Source organism: Pseudophryne corroboree, chromosome 5, assembly GCF_028390025.1.
Source record: "Pseudophryne corroboree isolate aPseCor3 chromosome 5, aPseCor3.hap2, whole genome shotgun sequence".
NCBI classification, from domain to species: Eukaryota; Metazoa; Chordata; class Amphibia; order Anura; family Myobatrachidae; genus Pseudophryne; species Pseudophryne corroboree.
In genome coordinates, this window is record NC_086448.1 from 753,954,858 (window position 1) to 753,971,440 (window position 16,583).

A 16,583-nucleotide genomic window follows, 5' to 3' on the forward strand; every position below is an offset into this window, starting at 1 on the left:
TATCACCTGCTCAGTGGTAAATTGAAATCCCTGGTAAAATGACTGCAAATCCATTTTCGCAGACAACTGAATAGGCACTTTTCACAATTGTAGCAGGCACAGTATGTGTCAATCACTGCAGTTACCTATAGGCGTAGGGAGGCCAATCCCGGGATCGGCGGGATCCCGGGATTTGGGCCCAAAAATGCCGGGATTTGAATCCCGGGATTGGAGCATCCAATCCCGGGATTCACGGGATTGCACTGCGCATGTGCGGGAGGGAGTGTGTGTAAGTAATACTACTTACACTTAGGCGGGCGGCAGCCATAGACGAACGCTGAACGCGGCGACACTTCAAATGTGGCGCCGGCCGCCAGCCAATCAGAGCTGGCGGACCGGCAGCCAATCAGGGAAGCTGCAGCGGCAGCCAATCAGGAGCGACTGCTGCGGCCGCTTCCCTGATTGGCTGCTGGTCCGCCTGCTCTGGTTGGCTGGCGGCCGGCGCTTCATTTGAAATGCCGCCGCGTTCAGTGTGTCCATGGCTGGCGCCCACCTAATAGTAAGTGTTATTACTTATACCCAGCCTCCCTCCCGCGCCGCTACCAACCCTCCCCGCTACCTACTGTACACCCTCCCGCCCAGCTACCTACACCCTCCCGCCCAGCTACCTACACCCTCCCGCCCAGCTACCTACAACCTCCGCACCGCTAACTACACCCTCCCGCCCAGCTACCTACACCCTCTGCACCGCTACCTACACCCTCCCGCACCGCTACCTACCCTCCAGCGCTGCTCCCTACACCCTTCTTTACTGATCCCTACTGCAATCCCGGGATTGAAAAAACGGCCCGGGATTGGCCTCCCTATATAGGCGTTGTGTGCTTCTATACATATAATTGTGAATGAAGTATGAATACATTTTATTTTCAACTAGCACTGCCGTCTGAAGAGTTATAATAACACTATATCTTCTTCCCCACACTCTCTCGGAGATCTGATTATTATCTATGCCAGTGGCGAGGCAACAGGTATTGCCTGGCTCTTGGCCCAGTTTGGACTTATTCTCTGCTTTAATATGGTCTTACTGGAAGCCACAGCACATGAACCTCACATGCACTCAAGAGTTCCCAGCTGCACTCTGCATGTGATGCATTGGAGGACATAGGGGTTGCATACAGTGAGGTGTGAGGGTCATGTGAGGAGGACTAAGTGGCATGAAGTGAGATATGAGTGGCATGCTGGGAATATGTGGGATGTTCTGAGTGGCATGTTAGGACATCTAAGGAGGTCTGAGAGGCATGTGGTAGGGTGTGGAGGCACATGTGGAGGTCTGATTGGCATGTGTGGGGTCTGAGCGACATTCGGGAAGTGTGGGGAGACATGTTGGGAGGTCTTAGTGACATTTGAGGGAGTTCATTTGTGATCTAAAGGCATGTGTAGACTTCTATGGCAAGTGGGGTTATTTTATGTGGGGTATTTTGCATGTGGGCCATTTTGTTGCATGTGGGCAGTCTGGGTGGCAAGTGAAGAGTATGTGGGGAGATTCTGGGATGAGTGATGTGCCAAGGTTGTTTCTGGTTGGGTTTTTTTTTTTTCATTCTTAATATTAAAAGTATCTTTTGAGGGTTGGAGGGCCACACATGCAGCCCTTGAGGTATCTCAGGTTGTGTCAGGATCCAGAGTCTATGCTCTCCATTGGCGTGTCTGTGCTGTCTTGTTCATGGCTTCCGTGGTCTCCGCTCACCCTGCTGTCCATTCAAAAGTTGTCCCGACCACGTCTCTTCTCCAGTTCTCCCACTAGCTCCGGGTCCTGGGTGCCCGACATGTTGGACGTGATCAGCTGACCACTGAATCACCAATAGAAACCCAGATTATGAACCCATGACTCCACAAACCAACTACAGCTGGTCCAGGGGTATAAAGTTCCTTACAGGAGCCTCAGCAAGTCACCAAAGCAATGTAGCTATTCTTGCCACACCCTACTGATCCCAGCAGCAACCAGCAATACACTGTATTTCTTGCTATCAGCACTATTCTTCCGGGGAACTAAATACCCCAGCCAGTAAACAGTTCTATTCCAAGTGGCTCCAGTTACCCATGCCCGGCATCGTAAGCTAAGCCAGTCTCAGTCTGCCATCTGTACAGAGGAGATTTTACCACAAGGCAACCAAAGCAGCTGCTTAGGGCCCTGGTGATCTCAGGGGGCCCTGCAGGTCCCAGGGGGCCCGCTGATAAGGCTGTATAAAGGGCATTTCTGGAAGACCACGAGCTTCACCAAAATTGTCCAAGAGCTGGGCTGGCTGAATACTCCCAGCAGTCTGTCAGTTATTAGGCAGCTGTTGGGTGCCGGATCCAGCGCATGCCTGTGTCTCCAGACCTGCAGTACCGTGCATGTGACCAGTCATGACAGACGTGTGTATGGTGTCAGATGCTTAGAGAGAGGAGCCGGGATGTGTACAGAATAAAACACGAGTTCTTCCAGTGTACTTTATTACAGTATTTTTTAAATTTTATATACCATCCACCATTTACTTCAAATTCCAATCAGGCGTGAGTGGGGGACGATGAGGGGAGGAATGATGTGTGGGGGGGGGGGGGTGACGGTGAGGATTGTTTGAGGAAGGGGGGCCCCAAATCGGTGTCTTAATTAGGGCCATATGAAATCTAAATCCACCTCTTCATCTGTGCCTTTAGCCAGTCCAGCCCAGCTTCTGAAGCTGAGCCGGTCCCAGCCAGCCATCTGTGCCTTTTGCCAGTCCAGCCCGGCATCTGAAGCTAAGCCAGTCCCAGACCGGCATCTGTGCCTATAGCAGGTTCAGCTTGGCATCTGAAGCCAAGCCAGTCCCAGACCGGCATCTGTGCCTTTAGCCAGTCCAGCTTGGCATCTGAAGCTAAGACAGTCCCAGACCGGCATCTGTGCCTTTAGCCGGCCCAGCTTGGTATCTGAAGATAAGCCAGTCTCAGACCGGCATCTGTGCCTATAGCCGGTCCAGCTTGGCATCTGACGCTAAGCTAGTCCCCGCCCGGCATCTGTGCCTATAGCCGGTCCAGCCTGGCATCTGAAGCTAAGCCAGTCCCAGCCCGGCAACTGTGTCTTTAGCCGGTCCAGCTTGGCATCTGAAGCTACAGTAAGCCAGTCCCAGACCGGCACCTGTGCCTATAGCCGGTCCAGCCTGGTATCTGAAGCTAAGCCGGTCCCAGACCAGCATCTGTGCCTATAGCCAGTCCAGCCTGATATCCTTATAGTAATGTCATACATATACTACTATAGTTTGTTCCTGCATGGTACTTTTTATACTTCCACTGCCAGTTACAATCCAGCATCCCATATACCAGTTCCTGCTTAAATAAGCTTACCAGACAGCACTATTCCATCAGGATCCGGACAGGATCCTGGCGGTTGGGGTCCCAGCATTCAAAACACAGAAGCCGGAATCATGACACTGTTTTGCTGATGGAATGTGTTGCTTTAACTATGACCCTTTCCTACTGTATATATGGATCATGTAAGCACTGTAGCCAACAGCTGCGACCATGTCCTCTGGAACACTGTAAAACACCCTTACAGTCACAATATCATCATCCTTTCTCATCTTGACCAGTGTAATCCCCTCCTGTCTGAGTTACCTACAGTGTGTCCTCTAAAGCCCATTTTATACTCCACACTAACATAATCTCCATTTCTCCCAAACTTCTACTGGGTAACACGGACTCCCTATTAATAACTATATTACTGATATAAGGCTTTCTCTTTAGCTTTAAAGCTTGGTCAATATTTGGCTTAAAACTAAATTGAAATCTAAACTGTACTGATTAGAAAATAAAAAACCAGCTGTTTTACATTATTAGGACTTTTAACTACCTGCTATGTGTGCGTTGGCAACTACCTTATAGGAATGAAAGCATTTCAGGGCTGAGATCTCATTACGATTTTATTTTATGGTGTGAACTTGTTACTTTACTGTGTAAAGCGTGTATGTTAGAAAACATACCCCTGCATTTCCTTATATGGACCCCATCATTGCCCTCTTCAAAGTGTTTAGCAGTGTCCTATATATATATATATATATATATATATATACATACATACATACATCATACACACATATATATATGTAGATATATATATATATATATATACATATATATATATATATATATATATATACACACACACACACACATATATATATATATATATATATAAAGGGTAACAAAACAGGCGGCACTCCAAGACTGTTGTAGATTCAAGTGTATTACACACAAAACATTATGTTTTGTGTGTAATACACTTGAATCTACAACAGTCTTGGAGTGCCGCCTGTTTTGTTACCCTTTATCCAAATTTACTTGGGAGGGCACCCAAGCATTAAGTCCGGGAGGAGGAGTGCCGGTCCTTTCTTTTCTTCTATATATATATATATATATGTGTGCCAGTAGAGGAATGGGCGCACTTGGGTTGTTTTTCCACCCAATATTCAATGGGGAAAAACAGCAGTCTCCCTAAGATATTTACTCCTAATTCGTGAGCATAAAACCACATTTAACATGTTCCATGTATAATTTATTACAACATAAAAGCAATGATACAAAACGGTATAGTATCTCTTCTTGCAGATAACACCATATAGTACAGAGGACCAGTTGAAATAACTTTGATAGATTCCTCCTTCTCCTTTGACAATTCGGAGATTTGATGTTTATGAACAAATAACCCGACGCGTTTCGTCTTACTCTAAGACTTCATCAGGGGTATGTCTAAAAATATTTATATCAGAATCTTATCCCGATTAAAACAATAATATGAAGGAACATGTCAATAAACGAGGAAAAATGCAAGACAGAACTTAAAACACGGGCAAAATATACAAATATATATATAAATATGTGAGGAAAAAATATACATACACATATGGTATAACATACAAGGAGGATGATCTTAACATATCCATGGAAAACAATTATGTGATACAATCTCAGAACAAAGAATTCACAATTATACCAAAGAGAAAGAAATAGACACATAAAGAGGAGTTCATCATCACAAGAACATAATAATTACATATGGCATACCTCTAGTGCTTGATAAATACTGTTAGTGCATCAATGAAATGGCAATTACGTATTCTGGATACTTGAAAAAACCACACACCGGTGGGGTACACAGGTGAAAGTTAGATTAAGCCTAATTGGGGAAATATACGTTTTTAGTAGTAACAACAATTAATAACATATTCTGCATAATACTGGGCTCAATAATAACAAATAAATGAATATATCTGTACATTGAACACATACCTTATGGTTAAGTGCTTGAATACCAAGTTCAAACGCATAGGCCTGAACGCAAGTTCAAATAGGTATGTGACCTAACAAAAATTATTAATATTCACTAATTAGAGATATATAACGTAACAGCCTTTATATAAATTGGTTAATGTGCTAGTAGATTGAAACACATACCTCATGATTCAGGGATTTGGATAACAAGTTCAAATACACAGGTCTACCACAATTTCATATGCGTGTGTAACCTGGTAAATTAGAGGAATATGATTCTTGAGACAGAGAACTTGCTCATACCAGGTGTGAGAAGTTTTAATTTAATAAACTCCCTTTAGAAAGGGGGGGGGGAAGGATAACGACCAGATGCATTATGGGATGTGTTTACTATTAAGGTTTTTTTTTATCCCTTATAGTGTATTATAAAAGTTCACTTTAAGGCCATTAATTTTCTCACTTTAATGTTTAATCACTGTAACGATTTCAGTTAGTAACATAGGACTTATTCCAATATTATTTAAGGTTTTTAATACCCCAATCACTGCATTAGGGGAAGTGAGGTCACTTCTGTTTCCTATTTAAGGGTAAGTCTCAGCACACAGCCTCATTACACTGGTTGTGACTTGAAGCTATTGTAGCTACTGGTAAGGTAAGATTTATTATTTATTATTTGTGAACACCGCTTTTAAATATGGCTCCATTTAGCACTTTATGTGGATGGAATCCCTTGTTTTCACTATGTCCTGCTTATTTTGTAAATAGGGGGTGTTATTATGACTATTAGTAACAATATGAAAGTTTATTAATATTATCTTATGAGATGATGAGAATTAACTCAACATTCTGAATTTCAAGGATAACATATGGTTATCGATATTTTTAATACGTTTTATACCCCCTTGGGGAACCAATTTCACGTAAGATTTAATCGAATTAATGAATTTTCGAAACTAGTGTATCCTTCTCCCCCCCTTTCTAAAGGGAGTTTATTAAATTAAAACTTCTCACACCTGGTATGAGCAAGTTCTCTGTCTCAAGAATCATATTCCTCTAATTTACCAGGTTACACACGCATATGAAATTGTGGTAGACCTGTGTATTTGAACTTGTTATCCAAATCCCTGAATCATGAGGTATGTGTTTCAATCTACTAGCACATTAACCAATTTATATAAAGGCTGTTACGTTATATATCTCTAATTAGTGAATATTAATAATTTTTGTTAGGTCACATACCTATTTGAACTTGCGTTCAGGCCTATGCGTTTGAACTTGGTATTCAAGCACTTAACCATAAGGTATGTGTTCAATGTACAGATATATTCATTTATTTGTTATTATTGAGCCCAGTATTATGCAGAATATGTTATTAATTGTTGTTACTACTAAAAACGTATATTTCCCCAATTAGGCTTAATCTAACTTTCACCTGTGTACCCCACCGGTGTGTGGTTTTTTCAAGTATCCAGAATACGTAATTGCCATTTCATTGATGCACTAACAGTATTTATCAAGCACTAGAGGTATGCCATATGTAATTATTATGTTCTTGTGATGATGAACTCCTCTTTATGTGTCTATTTCTTTCTCTTTGGTATAATTGTGAATTCTTTGTTCTGAGATTGTATCACATAATTGTTTTCCATGGATATATTAAGATCATCCTCCTTGTATGTTATACCATATGTGTATGTATATTTTTTCCTCACATATTTATATATATATTTGTATATTTTGCCCATGTTTTAAGTTCTGTCTTGCATTTTTCCTCGTTTATTGACATGTTCCTTCATATTATTGTTTTAATCGGGATAAGATTCTGATATAAATATTTTATATATATTTTTAGACATACCCCTGATGAAGTCTTAGAGTAAGACGAAACGCGTCGGGTTATTTGTTCATAAACATCAAATCTCCGAATTGTCAAAGGAGAAGGAGGAATCTATCAAAGTTATTTCAACTGGTCCTCTGTACTATATGGTGTTATCTGCAAGAAGAGATACTATACCGTTTTGTATCATTGCTTTTATGTTGTAATAAATTTTACATGGAACATGTTAAATGTGGTTTTATGCTCACGAATTAGGAGTAAATATCTTAGGGAGACTGCTGTTTTTCCCCATTGAATATTGGGTGGAAAAACAACCCAAGTGCGCCCATTCCTCTACTGGCACATATTTGTATCTTTTTAGTCCCTCCTAACAAGGGACTTAGTGGAATTTGGCAGCCTTAACCCAATCCTTTCTCACTTTCTGTTTAATAGCGCAAAAGGGAGAGTATCTGTTTTGTCTATATTTCGTTGCTGTTAGTTACTCCCCATTGCTGCTAGGTGATATGCCTTTATTTAATGATCGGAAAAGTAGGAGTCAGAAATGTAAAACCATTTTTTTAGAGGATATGCAAGACATGGAACAAACGGAGGATGATAATGATGAGTATTATCATTTATTAAATAATATGGAAAAACTGGCCACTAGAGAACTTAAGAGTTGGTACGATCAAAGCACACTTGAGAAATATTTAGAAGTCGGACGAATTCCTAGAGGCCTGAGGTTAAATAAGACCCCGATTATGGGATCTCAGAACGACGAGTTCACTAAGAGTTGGAATAAGATCCTTGATGAGAGCGCAGCCCGATTAGTGGAGTTGATTATAAAGGAGAGAAAGAAAGAGTTAGAAATTTTAGAAGTAGGTATAGCTAAACTGGAGGTTTTACTTACCAAATTCAATGAGGATGATGAATTCAAACGAGATGTGTCGGATCTCCAATATAAACTTGATACCCTTGAGAAAGAGATCATCTTGCGAAAGCAAAAAAAGTTCACAAGAGATAAACTGGACTATGAGAATGGTAATATACATGATTGGAGTAATAATGTCAGTCAAAAACCTGGTCAAAGAAGATACCCTGACCAGGGGGGTTGGGGAAGAGAAACAGACACACTAGATAATGAAGTTTTTCACCGTAGACGAGAATATCCCCCCCCCCACAATATCAAGGCCGACGAGGCGGCTATGGTACGAGAAGAAGAAGCTCATACACTTCCCCGATACGTAGATATAGGAGGACATCATCATATTATAATCAATACTCGCCCCGAGGGAATCAACAGAGGTTCGCACAACGGAATAAATTTGAACGTAGATATGAATCCCCTAGGAATAAAGTTTTTTTAGGGGAAAGAAAGAGGATGGTTTTACCATACCTCCAAGAAAAGGAACATCTTCATACCAGATTGGATTCACCGCAAGGTGTGAAAAGACAACTTTACCCAGGAGAAGAGGGACGAGAGGTGGAAGAAAGGTCACCAAACAAAAAACGAAGAGCGATCAACTTCTCACAAGAGCCAATGAATTAAGCATCGTCAACCTTACTAAGAAGGAACTATCAGCCCCAGAGATCTCGGTATTAAGTAAAGGTCTGAAATTTGCTCCGAACCAACACGTTGATAAGTTTAATCTCTATGTGGACCTCAATAAATACATACGCAGTTTAACCCTAAAGAGGCATTTCCTTAAAAATCCTACACCGAAATTGTCTTACGAACCGAAAAGCAAACCCTTAGTGGCTCCACCGTCTAGATACTATCCAGTGGAATCGAGAGGGAATCATATCGATTTTTCTTTGACGCAGTAAAAGAGGATTTTAGAAGATTGAAAGTCCAAGATGACAAGTATTGTGGCAACCTTAATCCACAGGAAAGGTATGCCATTAAACAACTTAAGAATGATAACGAAATTGTTATCAAAACAGCAGATAAGGGAGGAGCGGTGGTCATCCAGGAGAGGGCGGCCTATGTCAAAGAAGCCATGACCCAAATTAATGATGCGGCAACATATAAACTACTTAACGAGGATCCGACTGCCAGTTTTGGAGAAGAACTGTATGTGCTATTAAATGATGCATGTAGTAGAGGCATCATATGTCGAGAAGAGTTTGAATTTTTGTTTAACAAAAATCCTCGGGTTCCGGTATTTTACCACTTACCTAAAGTCCACAAAGGCATAGTCCCACCCCCAGGAAGACCTATAGTGGCTGGAGTCGAGTCCCTGACTTCTAACTTGTCACACTTTCTCGATTTAAAATTACAACCTTATGTGAGAGTACAACCTTCATATTTGAAAGATTCAACCAGCCTTCTCAGGCTACTTAATGATTTTCAGTGGCAATCCACTTATAGATGGGCCACAGTGGATGTACAGGCCCTTTACACATCCATTCCCCATTCTAAAGGACTTGAGGCTGTGAGCAACATCCTAACAATGGATGTGAATGTTTGTAAAGAAGAAAGAACCTTTTTATTGGAGAGTATAAAATTCATTTTAAATCACAATTATTTCGAGTTTGAAGGAAAGTATTACCTGCAAGAACAGGGGACAGCGATGGGGACTAAATTTGCCCCATCGTACGCAAACATTTTCATGGACAGCTGGGAGCGTGTGACCATCTATGCGGACGGAGGCTATCGATACCCTAACATCAAATTCTATAAGCGATACATAGATGATGTGATTCTTATTTGGGATGGAGAGTTGGAGGAATTGAGTGATTTCATTTCAGAGATTCAAATTAATTCCCATAATCTCAAATTTACTTATAAGCAGCATATTTCTACTATTGATTACCTGGATGTCCTTTTAAACATCGAAGATGACGGGACTCTTGATACGAGAACCTTTTTTAAAAAGACCGGACGCTAACAGTTTCATACCTTCAAATAGTTGCCATCTGTCTCGATGGAAAACTACAGTACCCTACTCCCAGTTCGTGAGGATTAGGAAAAACTGTAGCAGTTTGGAAAGGTACTGGGAACAATCTTCTATTCTGGTAGAACAGTTTTTAGATAGGGGATATAATGAGATCCATCTAAGGAGAGACCAGGTTCGAGCTTCTGAAATTGATAGAAATAGCCTTTTGGAAGTAAAAGAAAGTAAAAAAGAAGAACGTTACACCGAAAGACCGTTCATAACACAATATAATCAAGAAAATATCAAAATAAGACGTGTTATGAATCGGCATTGGCCTCTCCTTTTGAAGGACCCCATATTGGGACCACACTTACCTACCAAGCCTAACATAGTATTCAGAAAATCCAGGAACCTTAAGAACATTCTCGCTCCCAGCCAACTTCAGAATGATAAAAACAAGGGTGAAACTCTTAATGAACATCCTGTAATGAAGAGATCAGGGCTCTTCCCCTGTAATAAATGTAAATGTTGTCGCTTTATCGATAAAAAAGGCTTTTGCTGGAAAGACGACAGCAAACGAGTCTTTAAACTGAGGACAATTGTGACCTGCAATACTAACTACGTAATCTATAAAATTGATTGCGGTTGTAACCTTTCTTACATTGGTAAAACCAAAAGGTGTCTTAATTTAAGAATACAGGAATACTTACGAAATATTACCAACAAGGTCCAAAACCACAGTTTACCTCGACATTTTCAGGAGAAACATAACTCTCAAGTCCTGGGTCTCTCATTTACGGTTATCGAGCATATTATGGTAGATAAAAGAGGAGGAGATAGAGATTGCTAGCCCAGCGAGAATCCTATTGGATCTATTCGCTGAACACTCTTATCCCGTTTGGTTTAAATGAAACTATAGATATGGTAGCGTTCCTGTAGTATCATGTTTTTTCACACTTCAAGATATTCCCTTGTTTATGTCTTTGATTATGATTTGTATTCCCAATATTGGTGTATTTATAAATAATGGTGTTGAAAAGGATGATCATTTGTATTCCTATTAGGGGGCATTTGTTAATATTTAATATGTTATTTGTAAAAGTGGAGCCACTTTTAGGAGCGGTGCTTTAAATGTAGGTGGTTAATTAACAATAGACTAATTTATAGAGATGTGCACTTGAAATTTTTCGGGTTTTGTGTTTTGGTTTTGGGTTCGGTTCCGCGGCCGTGTTTTGGGTTCGACCGCGTTTTGGCAAAACCTCACCGAATTTTTTTTGTCGGATTCGGGTGTGTTTTGGATTCGGGTGTTTTTTTCAAAAAACCCTAAAAAACAGCTTAAATCATAGAATTTGGGGGTCATTTTGATCCCAAAGTATTATTAACCTCAAAAACCATAATTTCCACTCATTTTCAGTCTATTCTGAATACATCACACCTCACAATATTATTTTTAGTCCTAAAATTTGCACCGAGGTAGCTGTGTGAGTAAGATAAGCGACCCTAGTGGCCGACACAAACACCGGGCCCATCTAGGAGTGGCACTGCAGTGTCACGCAGGATGGCCCTTCCAAAAAACACTCCCCAAACAGCACATGACGCAAAGAAAAAAAGAGGCGCAATGAGGTAGCTGTGTGAGTAAGATAAGCGACCCTAGTGGCCGACACAAACACCTGGCCCATCTAGGAGTGGCACTGCAGTGTCATGCAGGATGGCCCTTCCAAAAAACACTCCCCAAACAGCACATGACGCAAAGAAAAAAAGAGGCGCAATGAGGTAGCTGTGTGAGTAAGATAAGCGAACCTAGTGGCCGACACAAACACCGGGCCCATCTAGGAGTGGCACTGCAGTGTCACGCAGGATGGCCCTTCCAAAAAACCCTCCCCAAACAGCACATGACGCAAAGAAAAAAAGAGGCGCAATGAGGTAGCTGTGTGAGTAAGATAAGCGACCCTAGTGGCCGACACAAACACCTGGCCCATCTAGGAGTGGCACTGCAGTGTCACGCAGGATGGCCCTTCCAAAAAACACTCCCCAAACAGCATATGACGCAAAGAAAAAAAGAGGCGCAATGAGGTAGCTGTGTGAGTAAGATAAGCGACCCTAGTGGCCGACACAAACACCTGGCCCATCTAGGAGTGGCACTGCAGTGTCACGCAGGATGGCCCTTCCAAAAAACACTCCCCAAACAGCACATGACGCAAAGAAAAAAAGAGGCGCAATGAGGTAGCTGTGTGAGTAAGATAAGCGACCCTAGTGGCCGACACAAACACCGGGCCCATCTAGGAGTGGCACTGCAGTGTCACGCAGGATGGCCCTTCCAAAAAACACTCCCCAAACAGCACATGACGCAAAGAAAAAAAGAGGCGCAATGAGGTAGCTGTGTGAGTAAGATAAGCGACCCTAGTGGCCGACACAAACACCGGGCCCATCTAGGAGTGGCACTGCAGTGTCACGCAGGATGGCCCTTCCAAAAAACACTCCCCAAACAGCACATGACGCAAAGAAAAATTAAAGAAAAAAGAGGTGCAAGATGGAATTGTCCTTGGGCCCTCCCACCCACCCTTATGTTGTATAAACAGGACATGCACACTTTAACCAACCCATCATTTCAGTGACAGGGTCTGCCACACGACTGTGACTGAAATGACGGGTTGGTTTGGACCCCCACCGAAAAAGAAGCAATTAATCTCTCCTTGCACAAACTGGCTCTACAGAGGCAAGATGTCCACCTCATCATCATCCTCCGATATATCACCGTGTACATCCCGCTCCTCACAGATTATCAATTCGTCCCCACTGGAATCCACCATCTCAGCTCCCTGTGTACTTTGTGGAGGCAATTGCTGCTGGTCAATGTCTCTACGGAGGAATTGATTATAATTCATTTTAATGAACATCATCTTCTCCACATTTTCTGGAAGTAACCTCGTACGCCGATTGCTGACAAGGTGAGCGGCGGCACTAAACACTCTTTCGGAGTACACACTTGTGGGAGGGCAACTTAGGTAGAATAAAGCCAGTTTGTGCAAGGGCCTCCAAATTGCCTCTTTTTCCTGCCAGTATAAGTACGGACTGTCTGACGTGCCTACTTGGATGCGGTCACTCATATAATCCTCCACCATTCTTTCAATGGTGAGAGAATCATATGCAGTGACAGTAGACGACATGTCCGTAATCGTTGTCAGGTCCTTCAGTCCGGACCAGATGTCAGCATCAGCAGTCGCTCCATACTGCCCTGCATCACCGCCAGCGGGTGGGCTCGGAATTCTGAGCCTTTTCCTCGCACCCCCAGTTGCGGGAGAATGTGAAGGAGGAGATGTTGACAGGTCGCGTTCCGCTTGACTTGACAATTTTGTCACCAGCAGGTCTTTGAACCCCAGCAGACTTGTGTCTGCCGGAAAGAGAGATCCAAGGTAGGTTTTAAATCTAGGATCGAGCACGGTGGCCAAAATGTAGTGCTCTGATTTCAACAGATTGACCACCCGTGAATCCTTGTTAAGCGAATTAAGGGCTCCATCCACAAGTCCCACATGCCTAGCGGAATCGCTCCCTTTTAGCTCCTCCTTCAATGCCTCCAGCTTCTTCTGCAAAAGCCTGATGAGGGGAATGACCTGACTCAGGCTGGCAGTGTCTGAACTGACTTCACGTGTGGCAAGTTCAAAAGGTTGCAGAACCTTGCACAACGTTGAAATCATTCTCCACTGCGCTTGAGACAGGTACATTCCACCTCCTATATCGTGCTCAATTGTATAGGCTTGAATGGCCTTTTGCTGCTACTCCAACCTCTGAAGCATATATAGGGTTGAATTCCACCTCGTTACCACTTCTTGCTTCAGATGATGGCAGGGCAGGTTCAGGCGTTTTTGGTGGTGCTCCAGTCTTCTGTACGTGGTGCCTGTACGCCAAAAGTGTCCCGCAATTCTTCTGGCCACCGACAGCATCTCTTGCACGCCCCTGTCGTTTTTTAAAAAATTCTGCACCACCAAATTCAAGGTATGTGCAAAACATGGGACGTGCTGGAATTTGCCCATATTTAATGCACACACAATATTGCTGGCGTTGTCCGATGCCACAAATCCACAGGAGAGTCCAATTGGGGTAAGCCATTCCGCGATGATCTTCCTCAGTTGCCGTAAGAGGTTTTCAGCTGTGTGCGTATTCTGGAAACCGGTGATACAAAGCGTAGCCTGCCTAGGAAAGAGTTGGCGTTTGCGAGATGCTGCTACTGGTGCCGCTGCTGCTGTTCTTGCGGCGGGAGTCCATACATCTACCCAGTGGGCTGTCACAGTCATATAGTCCTGACCCTGCCCTGCTCCACTTGTCCACATGTCCGTGGTTAAGTGGACATTGGGTACAACTGCATTTTTTAGGACACTGGTGAGTCTTTTTCTGACGTCCGTGTACATTCTCTGTATCGCCTGCCTAGAGAAGTGGAACCTATATGGTATTTGGTAACGGGGGCGCACTACCTCAAGAAATTGTCTAGTTCCCTGTGAACTAACGGCGGATACCGGACGCACGTCTAACACCAACATAGTTGTCAAGGCCTCAGTTATCCGCTTTGCAACAGGATGACTGCTGTGATATTTCATCTTCCTCGCAAAGGACTGTTGGACAGTCAATTGCTTGGTGGAAGTAGTAAAAGTGGGCTTACGACTTCCCCTCTGGGATGACCATCGACTCCCAGCAGCAACAACAGCAGCGCCAGCAGCAGTAGGCGTTACACGCAAGGATGCATCGGAGGAATCCCAGGCAGGAGAGGACTCGTCAGAATTGCCAGTGACATGGCCTGCAGGACTATTGGCATTCCTGGGGAAGGAGGAAATTGACACTGAGGGAGTTGGTGGGGTGGTTTGCGTGAGCTTGGTTACAAGAGGAAGGGATTTACTGGTCAGTGGACTGCTTCCGCTGTCGCCCAAAGTTTTTGAACTTGTCACTGACTTATTATGAATGCGCTGCAGGTGACGTATAAGGGAGGATGTTCCGAGGTGGTTAACGTCCTTACCCCTACTTATTACAGCTTGACAAAGGCAACACACGGCTTGACAAATGTTGTCCGCATTTCTGGTGAAATACTTCCACACCGAAGAGCTGATTTTTTTGGTATTTTCACCAGGCATGTCAACGGCCCTATTCCTCCCACGGACAACAGGTGTCTCCCCGGGTGCCTGACTTAAACAAACCACCTCACCATCAGAATCCTCCTTGTCAATTTCCTCCCCAGCGCCAGCAACACCCATATCCTCCTCATCCTGGTGTACTTCAACACTGACATCTTCAATCTGACTATCAGGAACTGGACTGCGGGTGCTCCTTCCAGCACTTGCAGGGGGCGTGCAAATGGTGGAAGGCGCATGCTCTTCACGTCCAGTGTTGGGAAGGTCAGGCATCGCAACCGACACAATTGGACTCTCCTTGTGGATTTGGGATTTCGAAGAACGCACAGTTCTTTGCGGTGCTTTTGCCAGCTTGAGTCTTTTCAGTTTTCTAGCGAGAGGCTGAGTGCTTCCATCCTCATGTGAAGCTGAACCACTAGCCATGAACATAGGCCAGGGCCTCAGCCGTTCCTTGCCACTCCGTGTGGTAAATGGCATATTGGCAAGTTTACGCTTCTCCTCCGACAATTTTATTTTAGATTTTGGAGTCCTTTTTTTACTGATATTTGGTGTTTTGGATTTTACATGCTCTGTACTATGACATTGGGCATCGGCCTTGGCAGACGACGTTGCTGGCATTTCATCGTCTCGGCCATGACTAGTGGCAGCAGCTTCAGCACGAGGTGGAAGTGGATCTTGATCTTTCCCTAATTTTGGAACCTCAACATTTTTGTTCTCCATATTTTAATAGGCACAACTAAAAGGCACCTCAGGTAAACAATGGAGATGGATGGATACTAGTATACTTATGGATGGACGAGCGACTGCCGACACAGAGGTAGCTACAGCCGTGGACTACCGTACTGTGTCTGCTGCTAATATAGACTGGATGATAATGAGATGAAATCAATATATATTATATCACACTAGTACTGCAGCCGGACAGGTAGATATATTTATTATGTAATGACTGATGACGGACCTGCTGGACACTGTCAGCTCAGCAGCACCGCAGACTGCTACAGTAAGCTACTATAGTAGTATGTATAAAGAAGAAAGAAAAAAAAAAAACCACGGGTAGGTGGTATACAATTATGGATGGACGAGAGACTGCCGACACAGAGGTAGCTACAGCCGTGGACTACCGTACTGTGTCTGCTGCTAATATAGACTGGATGATAATGAGATGAAATCAATATATATTATATCACACTAGTACTGCAGCCGGACAGGTAGATATATTTATTATGTAATGACTGATGACGGACCTGCTGGACACAGTCAGCTCAGCAGCACCGCAGACTGCTACAGTAAGCTACTATAGTAGTATGTATAAAGAAGAAAGAAAAAAAAAAAACCACGGGTAGGTGGTATACAATTATGGATGGACGAGCGACTGCCGACACAGAGGTAGCTACAGCCGTGGACTACCGTACTGTGTCTGCTGCTAATATAGACTGGATGATAATGAGATGAAATCAATATATATATATATAATATCACTAGTACTGCAGCCGGACAGGTAGATATATT

The 16,583-nt window shown here is 43.3% G+C and overlaps 1 protein-coding gene and 2 long non-coding RNA genes across 5 annotated transcripts in view; 1 reads left to right on the forward strand and 2 right to left on the reverse strand.

The window, feature by feature from the left end:
- The window catches only part of CPQ (carboxypeptidase Q), a 1,143,103-nt gene that overhangs the window by 1,050,240 nt on the left and 76,280 nt on the right, over positions 1-16,583 (reverse strand). The window lies entirely within an intron of this gene.
- LOC134929415 (uncharacterized) lies at positions 4,549-5,349 on the reverse strand. Its single transcript, XR_010178550.1, has 3 exons — positions 5,278-5,349; positions 5,053-5,164; positions 4,549-4,737 (listed from the first exon to the last, which is right to left on the reverse strand). It is a non-coding gene; the product is annotated as an uncharacterized LOC134929415 (long non-coding RNA).
- LOC134929417 (uncharacterized) lies at positions 6,489-7,705 on the forward strand. Its single transcript, XR_010178551.1, has 3 exons — positions 6,489-6,560; positions 6,674-6,785; positions 7,112-7,705. It is a non-coding gene; the product is annotated as an uncharacterized LOC134929417 (long non-coding RNA).